The 24,015-nt window shown below is 39.6% G+C and overlaps 1 pseudogene; it reads right to left on the bottom strand.

Annotated features, from left to right (window-relative positions):
* Positions 1 to 216: 216 nt before the first annotated feature.
* The window catches only part of LOC110295400 (clathrin light chain A-like), a 133,861-nt pseudogene continuing 110,062 nt past the window's right edge, over positions 217 to 24,015 (bottom strand).

Here is a 24,015-nt window from a genome sequence, read left to right as displayed (position 1 = left end):
CACAGGTTGAGCTACACTGAAACTTCACCCCATTCCCCTTTCTCCTCCTCCTCTTCTCTGAATGCCAGAGAGAACGCAGTTGAAGGAGATGAGCAGTCACAATGACCAACTCTAAAGACAAAAGGCTTGCCTTAGCGTGACGTATCCGGTTATGTGAACAGCTTCATTGAGTAGGGTTAAGATGTCGCAGATGTCCTGCTTCTTTAGGGTGGCTTTTCAGGGCTGCTTCAGGGAGGTAAGGATGGAGCGCAAGTGGGAGACATCTTTGGCCCACTCTCTGAGCTTAAGGCTAAAGTCACACAGTTGCGCATCCATTTTAGGGACAGCTCATCAGTGTCCTCACAGTGGCTGTGCTGCCAGGCTGTTTGCCTTTGTTTTCTGCAGCTGCTCACTGTCTCACGCACTACCCTTCAGCTCCATTACTGCTTTCTTCCCACACTGCTGCTTGCTGCCGAGACTTGGCATCAAGGGCTTCCAAGTGCTCTGTTTGCTCTTCTCTCCATTTAGGGATACTCCAGTCTCTGATTGCAGCAGACCTGCTTCTGAGATAGCAGCATCACTGTTTGTTGTCCCATTACTTTCCTGGTAGTATTCACCATTTTCCTTCCATCAGCACATCGGCAGTTGGTTTATATTAGCTTTTAACACTTGAGGCTGTACTTTCTTCTATAGAAATGTGTATAATTTTTATTTTTTCCTAATGTATTTAAACTTATAAATCATTAAAACTATTTGTGCTTGTATCTGTATCTTCTGTAAAAATGACTTATTTCGATATTGAAGAATGAGACTCGACCTGACCTGTGAAGAAAGAAGTCTTCCAGCTGTAGTTTTTGTGTGGCTCCACAAAGCCACTTTCATCCATAAATGTAAGCATTGTTGATATCCAAGCTTAGGCCTCCACACTGCACTGAGGACCTTACAAGGGCCTGGTCTATCCACTTTGGGCATGGTGCCACAAACAGGTACATTTCACACATCCACAAAGAAGAAAAGCTAAGAGGACCTTGTTTCTAACGTTAGTTCATACTTTGTGAGACACATTGGGGGCGGGGAGGGGGTGCATTTACCTGCTGGCTACAGTAATGTGTCCTAGATGAGGCGCTGTGAGTGGGCTCTCAAGGTCTTTTTCTGGATTTAACTTTATTAGCTTTGGCTTTTTCAGGAAAGGTGTTTATAAGTACAGGTAGTTGCTGTAGACATTTTAAAAAGAGTAAGAGGAGATGGGGTGGAGACATTCATGGGTTCAGAACCCTGGCTGCTTTTGCAGGGTTCTGGGAACAATTCCCAGTACCCACATGGCGACTTCCAACTGTCTGTAACTGCAGTTCCATAGGATGCCTTCTGGCCTCCAGGGCCGTTTTCAGCATTCGACTCATTCGGGTCACACACACATATATTCAGGCCAATGTTTATAAAAATCTTAGATTTAGGAAAAATTTGTCCTAAATCTAGATTTATAAACTAAGTTTTATGTGACTTTATAGTGCCAAAAATAACTTGATATTGTTGTAAGAGCCACGTACATGATCCACTCACCACAGTCAGTCCTGGCCACGCTAATATATTTATATTTATATTTATATATTTATATTTATATTTGGAAATATAGAGTTAACTTTTCTCTTTAGGTATGCATATGGTCTATCCTCATTATCACTGGGGATTTGTTCCCAACAACCCCCTTGGAAACTGAAGTCTACAGATGGTCAAGTGCATTATAGAAAATGATGTTATGATGTAATGTTTGGATGTAGCCCATGTCTGTGCTTGTATTCTTTACATTGTTTTTAGACTGGCTACCTACCTACCTACCCTGCCAATACAAGTACCATGAAGTACTGCTAGAGAATAATGACAGGAAAGAAAAATAATAAAAAAAACAAACCCATATATAAACAGATGGAATGTTTTTTCTAAGTGTTTTGGATCTGTTAATTTATGCATACAGAGCTCACAAATATGGAAAACTGACAATAGCCATCGTAATTAGGATATTAACCTTGTATATAAAATTCCCTATATCATTGCATATAAAATTTCAAGTGGTTACAACCCTCCACCAATAGGCTGTATCATTATTTAGTTTACTCTCTATGATTGGCTATCTGAACTGTTTCTTTATAAATCAGTTAAATATTTTCCAGTCAGTTTTTATGGAGAAAGTATTTTCAGGCTGTCAAAGTAAGTCAGCATCTTTACAGAACACACTGCACATCTTTTGCTTTTTCAGTCAGGTGCCAAAGTTAGGCTTAAAACATTAACGTGCGCTTGACTGATTACTATGTTACAAGTTGATTAGATTTGGGGTATAAGGTTCAGGACATTATAGCTTTTACAGGGTACAGATGGAGGGGTGAGTTCATCTTGTTTAATCATTTGGGACGACCTTGCTTGTGTGGAATTTGTGTTGGATACCGGCGTGGGAACACCAGAGGCTTGTCCAAAGTCCTGCCACTCACTAGGGGCAGGCTCTGCACAGCTGCCTGTTAAAACACCATTTGCTATAGGAGTCTATGGGCTGACAGATTCCTAGGGAATTGCGGACTGGGCTGGGACAATGTGAAGCAGAAATGGTATTCCACATTTGCTGTGACCACCTCTACCTCAGCAAGCATTGATCACTATGCTTTGGTTTAAAGACCAAACTGATCTCATAATCTCTCAAATCCTCCTTTATACATCTGCAGCTAGTTGGTTAAGTTGGATTATTAGCTGGAATTTAACAATCTAAAACCAGTAGTCTTCAACCTTCCTAATGCTGCCAGACTTTAATACAGTTCCTCATCATGTGTGATTCCCAACCATAAGCGTATTGCTTCATAATTGGCTTTGCTACTGTTATGAATGGTAATGTAGATATCTGATATGCAGGATATTTGATATATAACCCCTGTGAAAGGGCTGTTCTACCTCAATAGGGGCCACCACCCAGAGATGAACTAACCAGTACCCCCAGTGCTCGTGTCTCTAGCCGCATATGTAGCAGAAGATGGCCTAGTTGGCCATCACTGGGAAGAGAGGCCCCTTGGTCTTGCAAACTATATGCCCCAGTACAGGGGAACGCAAGGGCTAAGAAGCGGGAATGAGTGGGTAGGGGAGCAGGGTGGGGGGAGGGTATATGGAACTTTCGGGATAGCATTTGAAATGTATATAAAGAAAATATCTAATAAAAAAATAAATTAAAAAAAACCCCAAAACACTGATCTAACCTAATGCATGCTAAACAAAATCAGACAGTACAACTGAAATAGTTTAGCTGAATATGGTCAGCATACAGTATATTCATCTATAAAAACTTTTAAAAATATGTTAAATAAAGTATTCTGGTGTGTTTACATTGATATATTTATTGTTTTCTTCACATTGAAATAAATAAAAAAATAATTTAAAAAATGACAACAGGTTGTAGTTCATTCCTTTAATGCCACCACTAAGGATAAAGAAGTAGGCGGGTCTCTGAGTTTAGAGGCTTGCCCGATTCACATTGGCTGACCCTAGGTCAGATAAAGTTGCATAGTGAGACCATGTCTCAAAAACAGAAAACAAGCAACAGCAAGGTGGCCAGGGAGGTGACTCACTGGGTGAAGCACTTGTCATGCAAGCCACAATACATTGAGTTTGTGCCCTAGAATCTACATGAGGGAAGGAGAGAGCCCACTTGACCACTGGATGGGCACCATGGTAAGTATGCACACACAGCAAATAAATAAAAATATAGTAACAACTGGAAACTTGACTCCAGTCAGTTCTAAGTGGCTCTCTCAGTTCAAAGTGGCTCTTAACTGGGGGCTAGTGTCTTTAGTTGAGGTGACAGGACACGTCTACACATGTGCACACATATACCCTCAAAAGTTTTCTGGAGAGAACAGGAAGACAAGTGGTTGACAGAAGCTGCCCAGGTGCTTTTTGTGCCTGTAGTTTCCACAGTTGCAAGCTGCCGCTTTAACACGGTGTACTTTTGGAATTAACATGGTGCTCAATTTACAAGTTGTATTTGCCATTCAAGCACCTTTGGGAACACAAAAGTGTGTGTTGTGTGTGTGTGTGTGTGTGTGTTCAGGCACGCGCCCACACACCGCATCTCTCTGAACATAACCAAATGCGCATGCGTGTGTCTGATTCCTCAGGACACATTTCGGAAACGAAGAGTGTGCCGTAGAATATGATGCTGTGCTCTCAAGTCTTTGCCATTGCCATTCCCATAGCAGCATTTCTCTTCCTACTGCAGTCCTGAACCTGATGGTAAATCCACATTGTTTTTTTCTAGCCATGGAAGTACTGATTGGCATGTGATGTTTAATATCAATTGAAAGGATGAATTCTAGAAAGGAAGTCCTCAGAATTGTTTCTGTTGCTCTTTGCCTGTGTGTGATGGAAGCCTGATGAGTGCATAATTGACTTTCAGTAACTATTCTTGCTTAGCTTAGTGCAGAGATTGAATGTGATTCTACCTTGGCATTTCATCCATTCCCTCAAAAATATAGACCTGGGTTTTATAGTTTAAAAGGAGATTGGAAAAGGATCTTAACACTGATTCTATGAACAATCCGTGCATTGATTCATCGAGTATTTTATTGAACACCCACTGGGTACCAGGTGTCAAGTCATGGCTATGGTCTCCTCTGCTGGGTTCCTTGTATTCTAGTGAAGGGCCAAAGGAAGCCATCTGACTGCACAGGTCTTGGTCCTGGCAAGACAACCTTTTGTCCTGTGCAGGTGGGATACCTTGGAAACTCACACTCATTGTTGTGTTAGGGCAACAATAAACAATCTGCCAGCTGTGCCTTAACTGGTAAAAGAGCTACCCAGTGTTTGCTCTGGACATTATCAGGTTCTTTTGGAGAAAGTACAAAGATGGACCATGGGAGGTCATGTCATTAGAAGTTGTTTAAGTATTCAGATGAAAACACGTGCTTTTTTTCTTTTGTTTTAGTCACCTTGAAATGATTCTCTAGGCTTGAAATAGGCTTTTGTAGAAGACTAGTTCAAGTTAAATGACAAATGCTATTTGCTGTAACAGGTACATTAAAGATGCATCTTCTGAATATTCATTCTGACTTTCTATGAATCCACATATAGTTATTAGATGAGACATTTGGCTTTTTCTAGTGTCAGAAAGTTTTTTCTAAAATAGGATGTTGGTGTTGGAAGAATTTATTTTGTACCAAAATGATTTTGTACACACTTAAAATGGTTCGAAAGTGCTTATGAATTTAGACTGGGTGACAGAGGTTGGGGGAGGAACTAACAGTTTTAACCTAAAGCCATGCTTCTTGTTTCTCTCGCAGCCTCAGTCCAGAAACAGCCATTCTCTACTATTTTGGTATTCACCTCCCATATGGGAAGTCTGTCCTGTGGTTTTTGGAGTTGTCGTTTTACCATTGGTTTTTCTCTTCTAGTGCATGATGGTCTGAAAACTCAGATTCCTTCTCGTCTTCTTCCCAACAGGTCATTTATATCTTTTTGTGGCATTTTTACCAAGATCACTGGAAACGTTTGTAATTCAGGTTATTTGCAATGAATGAATTTCATTTGAGAGATAAAATCTTGTGTTTTTCTTGAACTTTTATTACCTAAAAAAAATCCATTTGAAAACTTAGATAACTTCTTAGTTCTTTGTAAGAAGCCTCATAATATAAAATTTTCATCAAGATAACCCTGTTGCTATAATACCCTAGATTTAGTTTTTCCTGGAAGAGTCTCTTCTGGAGCCTGCTGTCCCATGTAGACTGTGAATTTGTTCTCCTGTCCTTCATGCTGTGAGCCAGGTCCTGGGACCCCATTGCTTCTCTTCTCTATTGAATTTTTCTCTTACCTGGTTCATATCTCTATTTTGCTGGAGTTTATCCTTCAGTATTTTCATCAGGAAGATTATAATCAGTAAATATTTGGTCTGCAAAAATGTTCTAGTTTTTTCTGAGGATTTCATGTGAGTACTGTATTTTTATTCTTCTATCACAGCATGACTGTTGGGCCTCAAATAATTCCAAGGGGTGGTTGCTTCCCTCCACGTGAAGCTTTGTGGGGTGAGTCAACAGGCTTGTCGTTTGGTGCTCTTGGCAGATATGGTTGACCATTGCAGATACGGCTAACTATTGTATGTTATGTTGAGGGCCATATCCAGTTGTTGAGATGCCATTTATGTTTCCAGCTGGAGAAGCAAGCAATACCTTTCGTATCCATTTTCATTTTTCTGAAAACCCCACATCATTACTGTCTCTGTATATTTAATGGTGCTTTAGTGTACTGCCCTTTAGGAATGATAGCACAGTCTTTTCTGAAAATGAGTTAGCGTAGCTTTTTGAAAGTAACATTTGCAAAAACAAGCAAGATGGTCATGTGGGTCTCGGGACAAATTGCCTGCAAAACTTTGCAAACATTTTTTTTACCCCAAATGACACATGAGACCATGAGTTGGAATTTCTTGGGTCATTTCCTGCCCAGAAAATGCTGGTAATTCTCACTGAAGTATTCCGAATACAAAAATGCCAGCATTTCCATGGTTCGTCTTGTCAACAGCAAGCCTTTCTGTCTCATGTTTCCTGACAAGCACTTGCCTTTAGGCAGTACTAGTATGCAGAGAATGTTAAATCTTCACTATAATCTAGGCCATATTCACAACAGGTCTCCTAAAGTGCGTGTATACACCATCTGAGCGTAAGGATGTGATGGGCACTTAAAAGGCGTAAGAACAGAAGTTACTGGTTAAGAGGGCCTCAAAGAGTAGGCTGTATCAGTCAGTGATGACTTGGCCATTCTAGGGATGAAGTGTTAAGCAGAGGACCAGCTAATCTTCAAAGGAGGAGGTGGGGGGGACAAATAGAAATGGATATACTGCTTGATGTCTGATGCAATTGCAGTTCCTTGGGAACCATTGGGTAGGCTCTTTGCTTTACTCAAAGATAAGTTTGTGCTTTTGTGAGTTCCCTCTATGAACATATAAGCATTTAAATTTCATTATATCTCTATACTGTGGGAGTTAGGAGCAATAAACCACTTTGTCTGTTTTGAGTAATAAATAATTCACAGAAATAACATTCAGATGGTTACCTCTGGGCAATACTGTAAGAATGATACACTAATTTTTGATGGCTGCCACAGAGAAGAACAAGGGATTTAAGAGAAGCCATCCTCGTTGCTGAGCTCCTTCTCAGCCCGTGCTGCAGGTCAGGAAATGGTGCTTTCCCTTGGTTTTCCTTTCCCCTTTGTCTTTTTCTCAGATACTGCTAACTTTGTCACTAGGTGTATTTATTGCGATCTTCCCCTTACATGTGTTTCTGCCTCTGTCCTCATCTTACATAGTGAACAAAAGACTGGCGCCACTGCCTATGGCTTCTTACTTGTTTTTGTCTCTTGGAGATGTCCAGCTACCCTGCTACAACCACCTCTTTGCTGTTTCTAGCCCCGGTTGATTAATAGTATGTCAAATTCTGAGCTTACATACTCTAGTTACTTTCTGGCTTTGTCATCCCAGAGAAAGAAAGTGTGCCATTGGATTCTCGGAGTTCCCCACATGTATAAAGCCACCAGGTCACCTGCCTTCAGGGGTGGAACACACCTGTTTTTATTTGCCATGTGTTAGTCCCCTTATCTTCTCTGCACTACTGTCCAAATAGGACTTCAACATTTACTCAGTATTGCTGCCCAAGGTACCAAAATGTGTATTTCCAAGATTTGGTGTGAGTCAGTGGCCCTTTGGCTTTTAGTAAAACAGCTGAGATCAATGACATAGCCCCTTAAAGCAAGGACCGTACAGCACTGACAGCAAGTAGTAAGTGCTGCCTTGTCCCATGGCTGCTGGATCAGGCAGTGTTTGGTCATTTCATGGGGTGATTCTTACACTACCCCTCACTTCCTTGGGACTACTTTTGGCCCACTTAGACTGAGAAAATGGGGCTCTAAGAGTTGGAACGACTTAGCCAAGGTCATGAGCTGCCCTTACTCTTTCTGGGAGTTGAGCCTAATTCCTCTGACTCAAGAGCTTGAAATATTAACCACCCACCTTTGCCATCCACAATAATTTCCTATTGAAGAGGCTTTGGAGGATGGGAAGGAGAAACAGCCCTGAAGACATGAGCATACTGAAAGAAAAGCCAGAGGAATGAAATTTCAAAGACAGCACAGAAGAGGTATAGACACGTGCCATGGTGTTTAGTGATGGACCAGCCTTAAGACTTGTCATTTGAATGATTATGGCAAGTAAGTTCATACCTGGCATTCACTTTTCTCCTCTTTATAAGGATGGTGGTGATACCTTGTGGGACCTCGAAGATTAATAGAGGAGGCAATCAGTAACATGGTACATATCTCACGAGTTAGGCAATCACATGCAGTGCAAACAGTAGAGGACTTCTTTTTTTCCTCTTATGAGAATTGAAGTCTAGAGAAATGTGAGGAGCGGGTGTGGCAGCAATCCCAAGATGGAGCCCAGGACTGCAGCCAAGTCTTATGACTTGCACCTGACTTCCTCATACACCCTGATTAAGCCACGTCCATTGGGTGAACTGCGCAGGTGCACCATGATGCAAGATCGGACCATATGACAAGTGATGATTCTGGCCAATGGACTGCTGTTACGTGGACTGGGCTGATGGGGCATGGTTGAGAGGATATATAAGGGATTGTGATTGGGGGCGGGTTGATTTTTTTTTTTTTTTCCTGGAGAGATAGATTTCTGGAGAGAGATTCATGCATGATATTGAAAGGTTCCTGAATAAACTGCTTTGAGAAGAACGTAGTGTCGTCGTTCCTTTCTGCTGGTCGGAATCAGAGGCAACAAAGGAAAGTAGCTCGCTGGTCCAGATGTTCCTTAAAACTATTTGCCTTAGAGTTTCTTTGCTGTCAAGAGCCCATGACCAAGGCGACCGGCACCTCTTAGGAAACATTGTGTTGGGGCTGGCTTACAGTTCCAGAGATTGATTCCACTGTGGAAAGCATGGCAGCATGTTGGAAGCCGTGGAGCTGGAGGAGGAGCTGAGAGATCTATGTCTTGATCCACTGGCAGCAGGACGGTGCTGATTTCAGCACTGGGTGGGGTGGAGCTTGAGCATATATGTGACCTTAAAACCTGCCGATGGTGACCCACTTCCTCCAAAAAGTCTACACCTACTCCAACAAGGCCACACACTCCTCCCAGTAGTACCATTCCTTATGGCCAATCATTTCAACCCATGACTTTCTGGGGGCCACACCTATTCAAGTCACCACACTTAGGATGAGGGGAGGAAGGTAAAGGAGCTCTAACAGCCACACCTAACAATTGCTTTGTCTTATTGCCCAGAAAGTCATGAGCATTCCATCTGCCAAGTGTTGACTGACAACAAAATTAGCACGGAGGCTAGGCTGGCATATGCGTGTGTACATGGTGACTAAATGTGTGTATTATATACCCAAGGAAGCAGCAACACACACAAAAGCGGTGGCAGAACAGAGTGGCCTACTGCCAGGAGCAAACCTGAACGGCAGCAGCCAATTCAGGCAGAGTAGGTTGGAGAGAGTGAAAAGATGTGCATTCTACATACAATAAAACAACTAAGAGAGATAATGGGAGCTTGGCTGTTTCTAAATAATGACAGGATATTTGTTGAAAAGATCACATTCACATCTGAAGTTGAAGTGATAGGAGAAAGCCCTGGCTGGGTTTAGACTACACAGGGAGTTATTGCTTGTTACTGTATTCTTTAACCTGGATGAACCACATGAATGAATTAGATTAAATAATAATGTGGAATTTTTTTTTCTCAATCTAGTCTAAGGGAAAACAATCAGAAGCCACAGACTATTCACTGAATAGAGAGCAGTTGATGCCGTACTCTTGGTTAGGAGACAAGATCTACTTTACGATGACAGACCATTGGCTTGGAGTGTGGACATCATTGTGAGGAATTCCTTTACTAAGCCACTGCAGACTGGATGGTTTCTGGAGGGGCTGTTTAGGGGTCTCTTTAACATTGAGATGATCTAGTGGCTTACTTGACATTTGTTTTGTAAGTCAGCTTCATAGGAAGACAAATACAGATTAGTTATTTTAAGTCCATTTCCTAAGGCTGACATAAAGGAGTGACAATTCCACATAGCAAGATGATTTTTTTAAAGTTACACTAAAATATCCTATTGTGTAATATTTAATAGCAAAGATGATAGTGTCAGGCAAGTGTGTTTCAAAACCAGCTCAGGCGGGGAAGATGGCTGAGTAGGAAGAGTTCTTGCCATTTGAGCACAAGCAGCCTAGTCTGATACCCAGAAGGAACCCACGCTATTGTTCTGTTTTAAAGGTAACATGTGTTTGGAATTCCTGCACAGTGGAGGTGAAGAGAAAGGAATCCCTGGGTCTTCCTGGCCAACCAGCTTAGCCCAGTAGTCAATCTCTGGCAATGATTGGCCCAGTCTCAAAACAAACAAAAACCAAAACCAAACCAAAGTGGACATCACCTGTGGAACAGTTCCCAAAGTTGACATCCTGATACTATCCAAGTTCACTGCTTATAGTAATTACTTTATAATGCTGGGAAATAGGTGGTTGAAAGGATACTTATGACGGTTCTTTTCTTTAAAACACAGATGAAACATAATTTCAGTGTGCCAGATCTTAGTTGGGTGTGGTGATCCACAGCATTAATCCTAGCACTTGGAAGGCACAGGCAGGAGGCCAGCCTGGGTTTATAGCAAGTTCATATCTCAAAAAGGAGTTGGTGATGAGGAGGGGAGGTTGAGACATGTGTGTGTGTGTGCATTTTATTTCAAGTCTTGTATTTTTACCATTTTATAAGATCAGCATTTTCCTTCCAGCTTAAAGTAAAAAAAGGTGGGGCAGGGGGGAGAGAGACCAAGATTTGTTTCATCTAAATAAAAAGCATTCAAAAATTTCAAGAGCAATTTAAAGGCCAGGCTGCTTTTGTCTTTTACCTTGAAGGTTGTAGGTTCTTGTTGTTGTCCTTGGACAAAGATAGGAACACTTGGGCCCTGCCATTCAGAGTAGAGCCCCTTTCACGGTGGCAGTGATTGAGTGCTGGCTTTGGCTGCTAGGGTTTTTGCCATTATAAACGTAAGAGCTGCTGCAGTCACCGTGAGCCCCTGATATTTATGTAGATGTGCTCTCTACGGTAGGACAGATTGTGCCGCACCTAATTTCAAATCACTGCTAGGCATGATTGGGCCCGTACAATGTTTCTCAATTTCTTGGAGCTTTGCTACATATTTCTGCCACATAAAAGTCAAGGATATATTAAATTAAATCTCTGTCTCCTGGTAATGAGATCTGTGACTGCCACTCACAGAGCGCATTCCCACATCCAAGACTTTGAGATGTCAAGTATTACCGTCTCCATCAGAATAAATTCAAGCATTCCTGAAAGAAAGTTCAAATTTCATGTTTTGCCTGACATTTATATTTATCTTATATGTTTAGAACTCGGCATTGAAAACATTATTCTGTTTTCCTCTTGCCTTGTGTGTCACTGCCAATGATGGGGACTCAGAAATCAGAGGTTAGTCAGCAATATTGTTGATTCATGAGGCAGAATATTATGCATTTTCCTCTTTTGTTGAAGTATTAGTTCAGCAGAGGAGGTGGTTGTAAAATATTTATTTTTTTCTGAGTAAACTAAGCAGACATGAGTCGGGACACATGGGAAAGAAATATATGTTCTTCCAAAACAGGTTTAGCAAAGGTGTTTTATGACAATAACCACACTTTATGTTCCTGTCCTTTATAATATTCTGAAATTTCTAATGCAACATAAAATACATTTACACTTCCCCTTTAAAGACAGCAGTTGTAGGTTCTGCGATCAATCTCCCAGTATGGTGCGTTGTGTGATTGGAAGCCAACCAACAAAGCAACAAATGAAGCTCGGTGTCTGAGGTGCAAGGGTGAGGCTTACTGCTCTCACCCAGGCCTGCAGAGACTTGCTCTTGCTCTCTTTCTGGCTTTCTCTCCTTCTGTGGCATATATGTGTTTACATGTTTGTGTGCATTTATAGTGTGTATATGCCACTGTGTGTGTGTGTGTATGAAAAAAAAATTTTTTTGAGACAGGGTCTCTCTATGTACTCTTGCCTGGTCTGAAGTTCAATATGTGAACAAACACTGGCCTAGAATTCACAGAGATCAGCCTGCTTCTACTAATTTGAGAATGAAAAGTATATAGATTAAAGGCATGATAGCACACTATCATTCCTGACCCTACTTTTGTGACAAGGTCTCTTGTTGAAGCTGGAACTTGACAGTTTGTCTAGGCTTACTGACCAGCAAGATCAAGGGCTCCTCCTTTCTCCACACCCCAGTGCTGGAATTGCAGGCAGCCCTGCCATGCCTGGCAATTTATGTGTTTGTATCGGGAGTCAAACTCAGGCCCCCAGACTAGCACAGCAATCACTAATGCCTGAGCCATCTTCCCAACCCAAAATGCCTTGCTTTCCTGTTTATTTTCTTCTTAATACACACTTTATTGTTGAAATATTCTGAATTTTTTGCAGTCTCATGACTAAGAAGCTGTACTACCCACCAATACCCCACAGAACCATTAGTTGTTCCCTGAAGTCTACACTAATGAGGGTGATTGGAAAATAAGCATTATAACTGGGATTATTTACTCCGTTGGGACATTTTCCCCTTCATCTGTTGTTGTCTCCCTCTTAAGTTTTGATGTACAAAAATTCTAGAATATTTCTTGCTATCTGTCCCTTCCCCTTTACAAATAGGGGTCTGTAATTACTCACATATGGTTATTTTGGTGAAGTAAGATAACATACATGAAAATAGTTAGATTCCTCCATTGATCTAGGAGGCATATGACATACTGCTCACTATAAATTCTGACTAAATTGAAAAACCAAACCAACCAACAAAACAAAACCCCCCACCTACAGTGGATAGATGTATATGATGAAGGCAGACCAATTTTCAGCTATCAAGAGAATGGGAAAAGATTTTGGCATCACTGCTATGATGTCTGCTATCTTGGATACAGATAGCCCTTCTAGAAGCTCACTAGGCCAATATGTAAATTTCTAATAATTATAATATTATTATCAGAATATTCCCAAGCTATATTGCAAGTATTCCATAGATGTAGGTTAAATCAATACTATCTTTAATAAATTCCTTGAACTATTAAAAACCCTGGAATATTTTTGGTATATATGAAGTATTGAGTATCTTCAGACTACTGTCTCATGTTTTCATGTGCTTTCATGGTAATTAGTTTCTTGAGTGATTGTTTACATACTTGAATAAGGAGAAACTTAGATGTATATTCTCTTTATCTTAAACCTTTAATATATTTTGCCTTCATAGAATATAGAGAATATTTTCTTGAATATTTCCTCATTCTGGTGGTTTGAATATATGCTTTGCCTATGAAAAGTGCCACCACTGGGAGGTGTGGCCTTGTTGAAGGAAGTGAGTCACCATGGGGCTGGGCTTTGAGGTCCTATGCTCAAACTCCAGCCATTGCAGAAGAGAGTCTTCTCTTGACTGCCTTTAGATCAAGATGTAAAACTCTCAGCTCCTCCAACACCATGTCTGCCTGTATGCTGCCATGCTTCCTGTCATGATAATAATGGACTAAACCTCTAAAACTATAAGCCTCCTCCAATTAATTGTTTGCCTTTATAAGAGTTGCCTTGATCATGGTATCTCTTCACAGCAATTGAAACCCTAACTAAAACACTCATAATCACACACTGTGTCATATAAGCATAACAAACATGATGAATCTTTGCATTAGCGTTTTAATCATTCATGAATTCCTGGTCATCTTTACAAATGAGGAGGAGAGACTTTAAATGGCATAGACTATTGAGTTCACAAAGTAAACACACAAGAAAGATCTCCCAGAGCTGTCTACAGTCTGAGGTTTTGGTGTTTTCAATGTGGTAAAAATATTTGAACTACAAATTTGGCTCTGAACTTATAAACCTGCAAAACCTACACAATGGTTCAGGAAATGTGTTTTGAAAAGTAGTCAGAAATCAAAGGTCAATTCAGTATGACTAACAAAATGAGAGATTACCAAAAGTGGTTTTCTTTTTCTTGCATTTTTGTATTGAAGGAAAACATTTTATCTGTAAATGTCATTCCCTTAAAATGTTCAAAATAATTTCCAAAAGCATAAATATTTTATTGAAAATTTTACATCGTTTATCTAAAAGTCCTCATTTTTTATACCTTATTTACTTTTGACATTATAAACGTATGTGTCTTGAAAAGCATCGTGTTATTCAATAAATACTTACGTAATGACTGGGTCTGCTGCTAGTAAAGGCAATGGGAATTCATAGATGATTGAAGAGGGGAAATTGTTATTTCCTGGTGATTTAATAAGCCTAAATATTATTTCAAAATGACAATATTATAAGTCAAACTTAGAAGAAACTAAATTGTATTTTATTATTCTTGAACATTGTAGTGTATTCATCAGATATTATCATATAAGAAAGCTGTGTCTGCATATACAGCAGAGTACTGCCAAGTCTGGCCTCAGTGAGAGAAGAAGCAGCTAACCCTGGAGAGACTTAGGCTCCAGGGAGGGAGGAGATATGGTGGAGTGTGTATGTAGGAGGAGTATGGGGACATCCTCTTGGAGATGGGGGAGGAAAAATGGGATGAGGAAAACTGAACTGTAAAAAAATTAATGATGATGATGATGATGATAGAAAGCTGTGTCTGAAATGTGCCATATTTCATGAATTTGTATCTTGACGAACTCAGATGGATGCTTCTCCATGTGTCAGCCGGGGTCATCTGTAACTTGATTGTGCCGTGTCACCCAGCAGCATTCAGCAGCTAGCTGAGCATCCTCTTGTATCTTGGTTCTTTCCCCACACAGCCTCTCATGCTGGATTCAGTTTTTAGGAATATGGCAGCTAGGTTCCAAAAAGACATATTTCAAATAGTGAAGAAAGAAACTATAAATCTTAGGCTTAGGCTCGGAGGTTATAGTGTGTTGCCTGTACTACAAAGTCAGTTGAGTTGTTAAGACTGAAAATAGAGTTTTGTCTCAACGAAAAGGAAGGACACAAAAAAAATTTATGGCAATTGTCACCCAACTACATGGAGGAGATGCTCCGAGTCTGGTGAGAATGTGTCACAGCCTCCTGTAAATTGTGTCAGATTGGGCCGGGACTTATGACTCGGCTTTTCCTACAACCATCCCTCATTGCATAATGTTTAAAACAAATCTTTTGATCTGTCACACAGCTTTGAAATAAAATATAGAGGTAAAAGGCTGCCAAACCATTGCCATCATCACATAAAAAATAGAAGAAAAACTTGAAACTTGAAGTGTCTACAGACAGGACATGAATGTGGGAATTCGGGATCATTCCTTACCTGCATTCTGTGGACCAGCAGGAACTTTGAGATGGTTGCCTCCACAGTTAATAGAGATTTCCAAATGTTGCCTCTTCCTATTCATCTTCTCTTCCTTCCTTAGTGGAAACTTAAAAGCTTGAAACTGAGCTAGTCTGCACTACTTCCCAGTGTGTGCAGTAATTAGTGGTGTGATTACAAGCCTGAGATTCATCTTGACAAGTATAGAACCCTTATTTTCTCTTCCCTTGTGTTTCTCTTCAAAGTTGAGAACTGTCAGTCAAGACTCTGCCCAGATATGGAGAGGGAGGACAGAAGAAGGTTCTACCCATGACATTGGATCCCCTGTGCCAGATCCTAGTTGCCAGCCCTGGGATTTCCTTTATGTGAGATAGTTGAGCTTCTCTTTCAATAAGCCACCTTAACTTGGAACATTTATTATTGTTAAAAAAAAAATCAGCTTAACCCATACTGGTCCAGCTCAGAATTCAAGTCTTTTACTCTCAAACCTTAAAGAAACTGAGGAATGAGAAACTAAGGAAGGATCCAAGAATGTGCATGTGGGGGAAAAAGAGGAAAGGGTCCCCTTGAGAAAGTAAATGACTTTGTTCTATGAATTCCAGGAAATTTAGCAGCAATCAGTGTGAGCCATTGGGTTTTACTGACATCAGAACAGTTTGACAGAATGCAAGACGGAAGTGTGTGGAGTCATCAGTGGACACCCAAGGCCTTTGCTATTAGTGAGCCTGGAACAACCCATTCTTTAGAAAGGAATCATTAGCAAAGCAGACACTGTGTAGTAGGACAGAGTGCTAGAAGGAAATCAGACGTTTGAAGTGTAAGTCACCATCACCACCTGTTGCTACTTACATGTGCTTGCTCATGAATTCTTGATGTGTGTGCTAGGGCTTTCATAACTGAGTAGCACCCAGAAGCTAGTGTACACATCAAAACACTATTTTCTCATACTTCCCGAGGGTAAAACTCTGACATCAAAGTGTTGCTTTCTTTTGGAACCTTCTCCATGCTTAGAGATGACATCTTTGATGCCACCACATGGTCTCCCCTCTGTATGCCTATGTCCTAACATCTGATAAGAACAAATGACCATATCATCTCCTATAAGAGAACCTAGATTTAAAAACAAAACAAAAACAACAAAAAAAAAAAACCAAAAAAAAAAAAAAACCAAACCCAGAAACCAAACCAAACCAAACCAAACCAAACAAACAGCCCCCCACCCAAAACAAAACAAATCATCAAAGATAAAGAAAGACCAGCTGAGGAATAACTGTAAAAGGGACAAGTGAGGGCACATGGATCAAGGTGTGTTATATGCGTGTGAAAATGTCTCACTAAAACCTATTAATTTGTATAAACTGTGTCCTGAACTAAAGAATATCTGTCACATTAGAATAGGGCCTACTTTAATGACCACATTTCTAACTTACTGTGTTTCCCCAAGCATCAATACTTTTACGTATTTTTTGGCTATTATAAAAAGCAATGGGTTATTTTATATACATATACATGTATATGTTATACCTTGAAAGGTGATAGTTCCAACTCTGAGTCACATTCTCAGGTACTAGGTATAAAGGTTTTAATATTTGAATTGAATCAATGGGGAAAGACACGGTTTAACCCATGATAGATTGTATATAGAAATAATTTCTAGATTATATGGCAGTTGAAACCAACTCTAATTCTATATACATCCCTATTCAAATAATCCAATGTGTATATGTGTGTGCATGGGGGAGGGGTGCTAGCTATGTGTAGGAGGAGCTAAGATGCTTCTTTGTTAGAAGATACTTAACAGGGCTGTCGAGACGGCTCAGTGGGCCAAGCCTGATGACTCACATTTGATCCCTGGGATCCTTCATTGTGGTAGGAGAGAACCTGCAGAGGAATTTTACTCCAGCAGCATGGCTGCTCTGGCAAGGGATCGTCTCCAAAGACCTTTTTAGGTCTTTGTGATCCCTGCTGGAATGCAGACACTGCCGTGGATTGCTTGCTATATGGCCTGGCTAGAATACAGACATCCCCTTAGTATATACCTTTAATCCCAAACAATGTAGGTTAAAGTCAGTGTGCAGAAGGAAGCAGCCAAGTTTGAAACTGACATCTAATTGAGGGAGGACAATTCAGTTGAAATCAGGTCCGTGCAGTTTGGTGCAGTTCATTTGAATGCAGATGAGTTCAGTTGAGTTTGTTCAGTTCTGCTCGGTTCCTTTCAGTCTGTATAGTCAGTGCAGTGCAGTTTCCAGAATTCAGTCAGTTTTTCTAAACAGAGCCATTCAGTAAGAAGCCGAGAGAAGCCAGACTGAACCAGTCAGCTTGTAGAGGAGCTTTGAGCCAGAACAGCTGAATTGAACTAGCCAGACAGAATTCAGAAAGAACTAGAAAAGTTGAATTATTCAGCTGCAAGTCTCTGAGATGATGATTACTTCAGACAAAGAAAAGTTACTTTTGTCAGAACCAACGCCTAGACGTTGTCCTCTGACCACACTTATATCCTGTTAGATATATCACACACACATGCATATGTACTCTAAATGTAATAGATTTAAAGGTGAAAATGATGATGATTGTGTTAGTAGATTAATGAGAATTGTGTGATTTCAACCGTTATGCTAACCTACAAGATCCAGAGCTGAATTCAAGGTTTGAGTCTTAGGAGAGGTGGAAAATATCCACTTGGGATAATTTTGTCCCTGCAGAGCAGTTGTAGATCAGCTGTCCAAGATGATAATCAACTGTGCATATGGTTTCTCTCCTCCCCTTTTTAATGAATCTCCATTCATATAATGATAAAGGATTAAAGGCCTGTGGTACAATAGGGGTGTGACTTTAACAGATAAGCTATTTCTGTACATTTTTAGAGAGAAAAAATCTGATGAAATAATGTTGATCAGTGTGAAGAAAGTGGTAGAAGGTGTAACTTGGCATTTAAACAAAACAAGATTCAGTACAATAAAAAAAGTTGCTCAAGGGCCAGGTTTAAAACAATAAGAAAATGAAGAAAAGCCACACACACAGGAGTTGTACGCATGTGTATATCACATGGAGTTATATGCTTGTGTATATCACAGAGAAATTAACCCTCATCACACTTTGCTTTATTCTCCATTATATTTCTGTCAGGGATCATAGCATCCTTTAAGTATGACCATAATTACAATGACTATTGGGTGTGTATTTCATGCATAAGACATGAACAGAGAGTTATAATTGGGAAAAAGTACTGACAAGTTATTGTTCTTCAAATAAACTTTAAAGTAGAAAAGTTGGAAATAAGACAGTGAAGTCTCTATAAGGTAGATACATACATGAAAATGAAGACTAAACCCTCTTGTCCAAAATATTTATTATCAAGATATCAACAACCGAGACACAGAAAGTATGCATAACTTGGATTGTGTGTGTGTGTGTAACCCCAAATTTTATAATTCTGGTACAATTGCTTAAGAAAGTGGTTGCTACTCGGAAGGTTGTAAGGAAGTAAGTGTGAACTTGGTCAACCAAAAAATCTTAGTGTTCATTTCTAAAGGTTTCCTTTTTAATCCCCCACTGTACAATCCAAGGCAAGCTGCATTAATGGGGTAGTACAAACAGCTTCCATTTTACCCGCAGGCTGAATAGAAGAGTCAGTGTCCTGCAGACTGCACACTTTGTTTTTCTGACACAGATCTTCCTGTCTTAGAACATTCTGAAGATGCAGAGTTCTGAGAAAAATGTTTCCAACAAAATCAAAATGTTGCGAGGAGCTGTCCACTGAAAGAGGTGAGGGAGTAAGTCTATGTGGAACTACCTAAGCACACGCCATTAAATGTAAGTGGGATCTCTGGGTGACCTTTGCTTCCTTACTAAGGAATAAGGCCCTTCCAAGTTTATACAACTCTTCCTCAAATCAGAAGTTTAGTCTCTTATACTATGACATGCCTGGAAGAAAAAAATTAATTTTTAAAAATGTTTTCAAATGCTGAAAATATGAGAAAACAGACAGTGGGAAGCTAATGGCTAAGTATGTAGAGATTTTATATATATACATATATTATATATATTTGATGTGTATATTAGATTACTAGATTCTAGATGATAACTCATTGAAAAGTGTGTGGTGTATGTGAGTATATACCCATAAGCTGCTTCATATGGATTAACAATAGCAGAAAAACATTATTAATATAAATAATAGTGATACTGAATATTTTGTGCTTGAATTTTGTAAGCATTTCATAAATCTACTGTTTAGTTTAATCTCACAGTAAACACACGAGGTCAAGTTTAAAGGATAAAGTAACTTGCCCATGTCGTCTGACTTGGGCTCAGTGGTAGAACAAAAATTTGACTTTATGGCTTCTGATAGAGTAAACCCAATAGCCCTGAGCTAATCACAGAAATGGAGAGCATGAGCCTATGATAACAAGGTAGTCAGAAACCCAACAGTTGTAACAAAAAAGAATGAGAATAGAAAAATGCAAGGTCAGATAATAGAGATAATCTGAATCAGAAATTTCAAATATATCAGGTGTCTTAGTTGCTGTTCTATTGCTGTGAAAAGATACCATGACCAAGGCAACGCTTATAAAAGAAAGCACTTAATTGGCTTTCTTACACTTTTATAGATTTAGTTCATTATCATCATGACAGGGAGCAGGTTGGCATGGTGCTGGAAAAATTGCTGAGAGCTCATACCTGATTTGATGCTCTGATGCAACAGTCAGAAAGAGGGAGATGGAGAGAGAAAGAGAAAGAGAGAGAGAGAGAGAGAGAGAGAGAGAGAGAGAGAGAGAGAGAGAGAGAGAGAGAGAGAGAGAGAGGTGGGGAAGAGAGAAAGAGAGACTAGGACTAGAATGGGCTTTTGAAACCTTTAAAGCCCACCCCCCAGTGACATAGCTCCAACAAGGTCACACCTCTTAATTCTTCCTAAACAGCCCCACCAGCTGGGATGAACTATTTAATATATATGAGCCTATGGGGGCCAGTCTCATTCAAACCGCCACACTGGGACATAGCATGAAACAAAATGGAGATAGAATTTTGTAAGGATGCTGCAGACTTTATCAAGGGACACCACCACCACCCCCAAATCTGAAAGCATGGAAATAGTAACACAGATTAATAGAAGGTGAAAATAACTACATATAGAGATGATGAACCACATTTCAAAATCCATCATTTGGAGGGGGACATTTAGATAAAAATTAATGTAATACTAAACCAGTAGGCGCTTTAAGAAAGCTAAGAAATGTACAACCAGCATGGCTGGGCTATCCTTCCAGTTGAATATAAACTTTCAAAAGGTAGTCATGCAGGGCCTGTGCGTGCGCGTGTGCGTGTGCCTTTGCCTCTGAGGAAGTAAAGGTCAGTGGAAGGATCCTGGGCTGTGGCACTACTTAGAATTAGGCTCAGTTTAAGGCACTTCGTCTGTCATTGTGACAAAATAATGCAAACTGACTTTATTTTCCAGAATCTGATAAGGAAAATAGGAACAAATTAGCACATGGTGTTAGAATAACTAATGAAAATGGCATGCAAGACCACAGAACGTACCCACTAAACATCTTTTCTCATTCTGAAAGTGACTATTTTAAATTGTTGAACTATGTGGATTTGCTTCATTTTTCTTTGTCCACTCAGTATGGAAAAGGAGATATGTTCTTCTTTTGTACCAATCGTTAAGCAATTAGGAAAATACAGGATATCAAGATAGTGAAAATATGAACGAAATCTTGGCAAAAGATGAAAGTGAACATGGGTGTCTTGTCTTACATAAGATCTACCTCTTACTATAAGTTAGTAAACCTTCTCTTTTAGCTTTTGTTTGTTCTTCTTGTCCCAAACTTAATAGCAGTACCAGGTATGCTCCTGAGTAACCATGGGTTCAGAGAAGAAATCAAAACAAATTAAATGGTAATGGCATTAATAAAAATGAGAACTCTAATTACTGAACATACAGAATACCAATAAGTCAAGTGCTGAGAGGCTGGAACTATGATTTCCTATGTGTAAGGAAAGACAATGGTTCAGTATATTAACCATGCACCTTTGCAAAAGAGGGAGGAAAAAGAGCCAAACAGCCTAATACAAGCAACGAAATAACACAACAACAATGACAAAAAATGGTGGCTCTAAGTGGCAGAGAAAGTGAAACAATGAATAAGAAACACATCGAAAAGAAACAAAATAGGCAACTTTAGCTTTGACCGACTAGCAAAAAGAGAAGAATACTATTAAAATTAGGCATGAGCCAAAAAGATTACTAAAGATACAAAAAACGAGATGAGATGATAAGCAGTGTGAACACATCGGGACAGAGGTTTTCTAACATACGTGAAATGTACAAATTCCTAGAATGACAGAAACAGGAAAAACTATTTAAAAAGGAAGTTTAAGGTCTTGAGAGTCGGTGGCTTGCGGATCTCTTATCAGTTCAAGGCTGGTAAAGTATGGAAACCTAGCTCAATAATTAGGTCAATTAGTAATAAAATCAAGGTGTGATCTGGGGCACCTACTAGTCATATAAAGACAAAGAAAGAAATCGATTTGAAAGTCCAGGAATAGACTGTTAGATAACAGAGTGCTGAAACAACAAGATATCCACATGCAAAGAATGGAGGCAGCTGCAGCCACAGGCTTCTTTCCCCGCATGGAGGATGTAGAGTCAGAGGCCAGCCTGTGCTGTATGGTGACCTCCCTGACACTTCTTAGCTGTTATAATAATAATTGTCTCAAACAAACAAACAAACAAACAAACAAACAAACAAACAAACTGAAGTAGCATACCTCCCTTAACCCAAATACAAAAGTTAACTGAACACAGATCAGAGTTAACTGTAAGAGCCAAACCTATACAATCCTTATAGAGGTTTAGAAGAGTCACTTCCTGTGACCTTTAGATAAGCAGCTGTTTCATAGATATGATACCAAATCCATAAGGGGTAGAAAAACGGGAAACAGTTGAATCAGACATCTTCAAAATCAAAGGTTTTACTTTAGAGAATGGTACTAAAAAAAAAAAAAGATGGAAAAACAGCTCAAACAGGAAAAAAAAGCTGAAGTGTATCTGTTAGAGAACTTGTCTCTATGACAGTTAAAGAACTAGTACAACACCACAATAAAGAGACAAATAACCCAAATAAAAATGTGTAAAGGCAATGAATAGATATTTCTCCACAGAAGAGAAATGAGTGGCCTATAAGTATATGGATGTTGTTTGACATCATTAGTTATTAGGGAAACACAAAAGCATAACAAAATGCCACTTCAGACCTATAAAGATGCCCAGAATGCAAAAGTGATGGTAATAGCTGTGAAGGCTGCAGCGAAGTGGGACCCCTCATCCACTGCTGCTGACAATGAAAAATACTACAACCATGGGGAGAAACAGCCTGGCTGTTCCCACAATGACTAAGTGTAATATTACCATACACTCGTCAACTCTTGGGTATAAATCCAAGAGAAATGATAGCATGTGTCTGCACAAAAGCTTTGCATAAATATTTATAGTGGCATTATTAATAATAGCCAAAACAAAACATAATAATCCATGCTCTGGAAACCATTCAGCCATAGAGTGAAGTCCATGATATAGAAGAAACTTGAAAGTATTGTGTTAAGTGAAAGAAGCCATTTGTCTAGACTAGTCATCACAGGACACAGGAGCTGGGTTGCAGAGGGCTCTGTTGGGACTGATAGTTAATGGATAGTAAGAGTTTTAGGAGGTAAAAGGCTTTGAAGCTAAATGACTGTGATGGTGTGGATGACTAAAACTCACCAAGTTGTTCACTTTAAAAGGTCAAACTTCCAGCAGGTAAATTGTGTTTTTATAGTGTATTACTTTTAAAAAGTAGGGATTATGGCAATGATGATGTAGTTCAAAGAACAGAATATTTCAAGGCTCTATGTATATATTTCTATTTATTAAAAGAGCTCAACTTTCTTTGTGCCAACCATTGATTGCATATTAGTCACGCCACTGTGAAAGTAAGAATTCTCAAGTGCCTCCCTGACGTTGAATTAGCCTTACTCATTTCCTGCTTGTGACGTGGGCTAAAGCCACAGACAAAAGGATAGACTTTCTGCAGAGCAGACTTTGGCCACCTATGACTGGGGAAGCAGAAACTGAAAATTAATCTGGACCCAGACATAGCTGCTAAGTGACAGTGATGATTCACATTGAAGACCGGACTTCCTGTGACTGGTTCCCAGAGAAGGCCTTGATCCAGGTCATTAATACCACAGGCCACAGGTATTCATCCTTTGTTCTGTATACATTTTTGTTGTGTATTGGGCCAGAATCTCTAGCTCAATAGCTAGTTCTTACTGCTGCTAGATTTCTCTTAAAGTCACAAAATAAACATAGTAATTTTCAGGTGGTGAGTCCCAGTTCTTTTTTTTCTACTGATTAAATATTTTTAGTTCTTTCATAAGTTTGCTTACACCTTCAAAAATTGTGTTAAAATGCATATAACCTAAAATTATTATTTTTTAATTTTAGCCATCCATAGTATTAAGTACATTCATATCTTTATACAAACAATCTGCACAACTTCTTCGTCTCACAGAAGGGAATCTCCATGGCAATTAAACAACTTCCCACTTCCTCTTTTCTCAGCCTCTGGCCAAAAGCTTGCTACTTTCTACCTTCAAGACTCTCATATAAATGGAATCACAGTTTGTCTTTCTGTGACT

The sequence above is a fragment of the Mus caroli genome, unplaced genomic scaffold, assembly GCF_978045245.1.
Source record: "Mus caroli unplaced genomic scaffold, Mus_caroli_1 scaffold_1, whole genome shotgun sequence".
NCBI lineage: Eukaryota > Metazoa > Chordata > Mammalia > Rodentia > Muridae > Mus > Mus caroli.
This window is presented reverse-complemented; position numbering and strand designations above follow the sequence as displayed.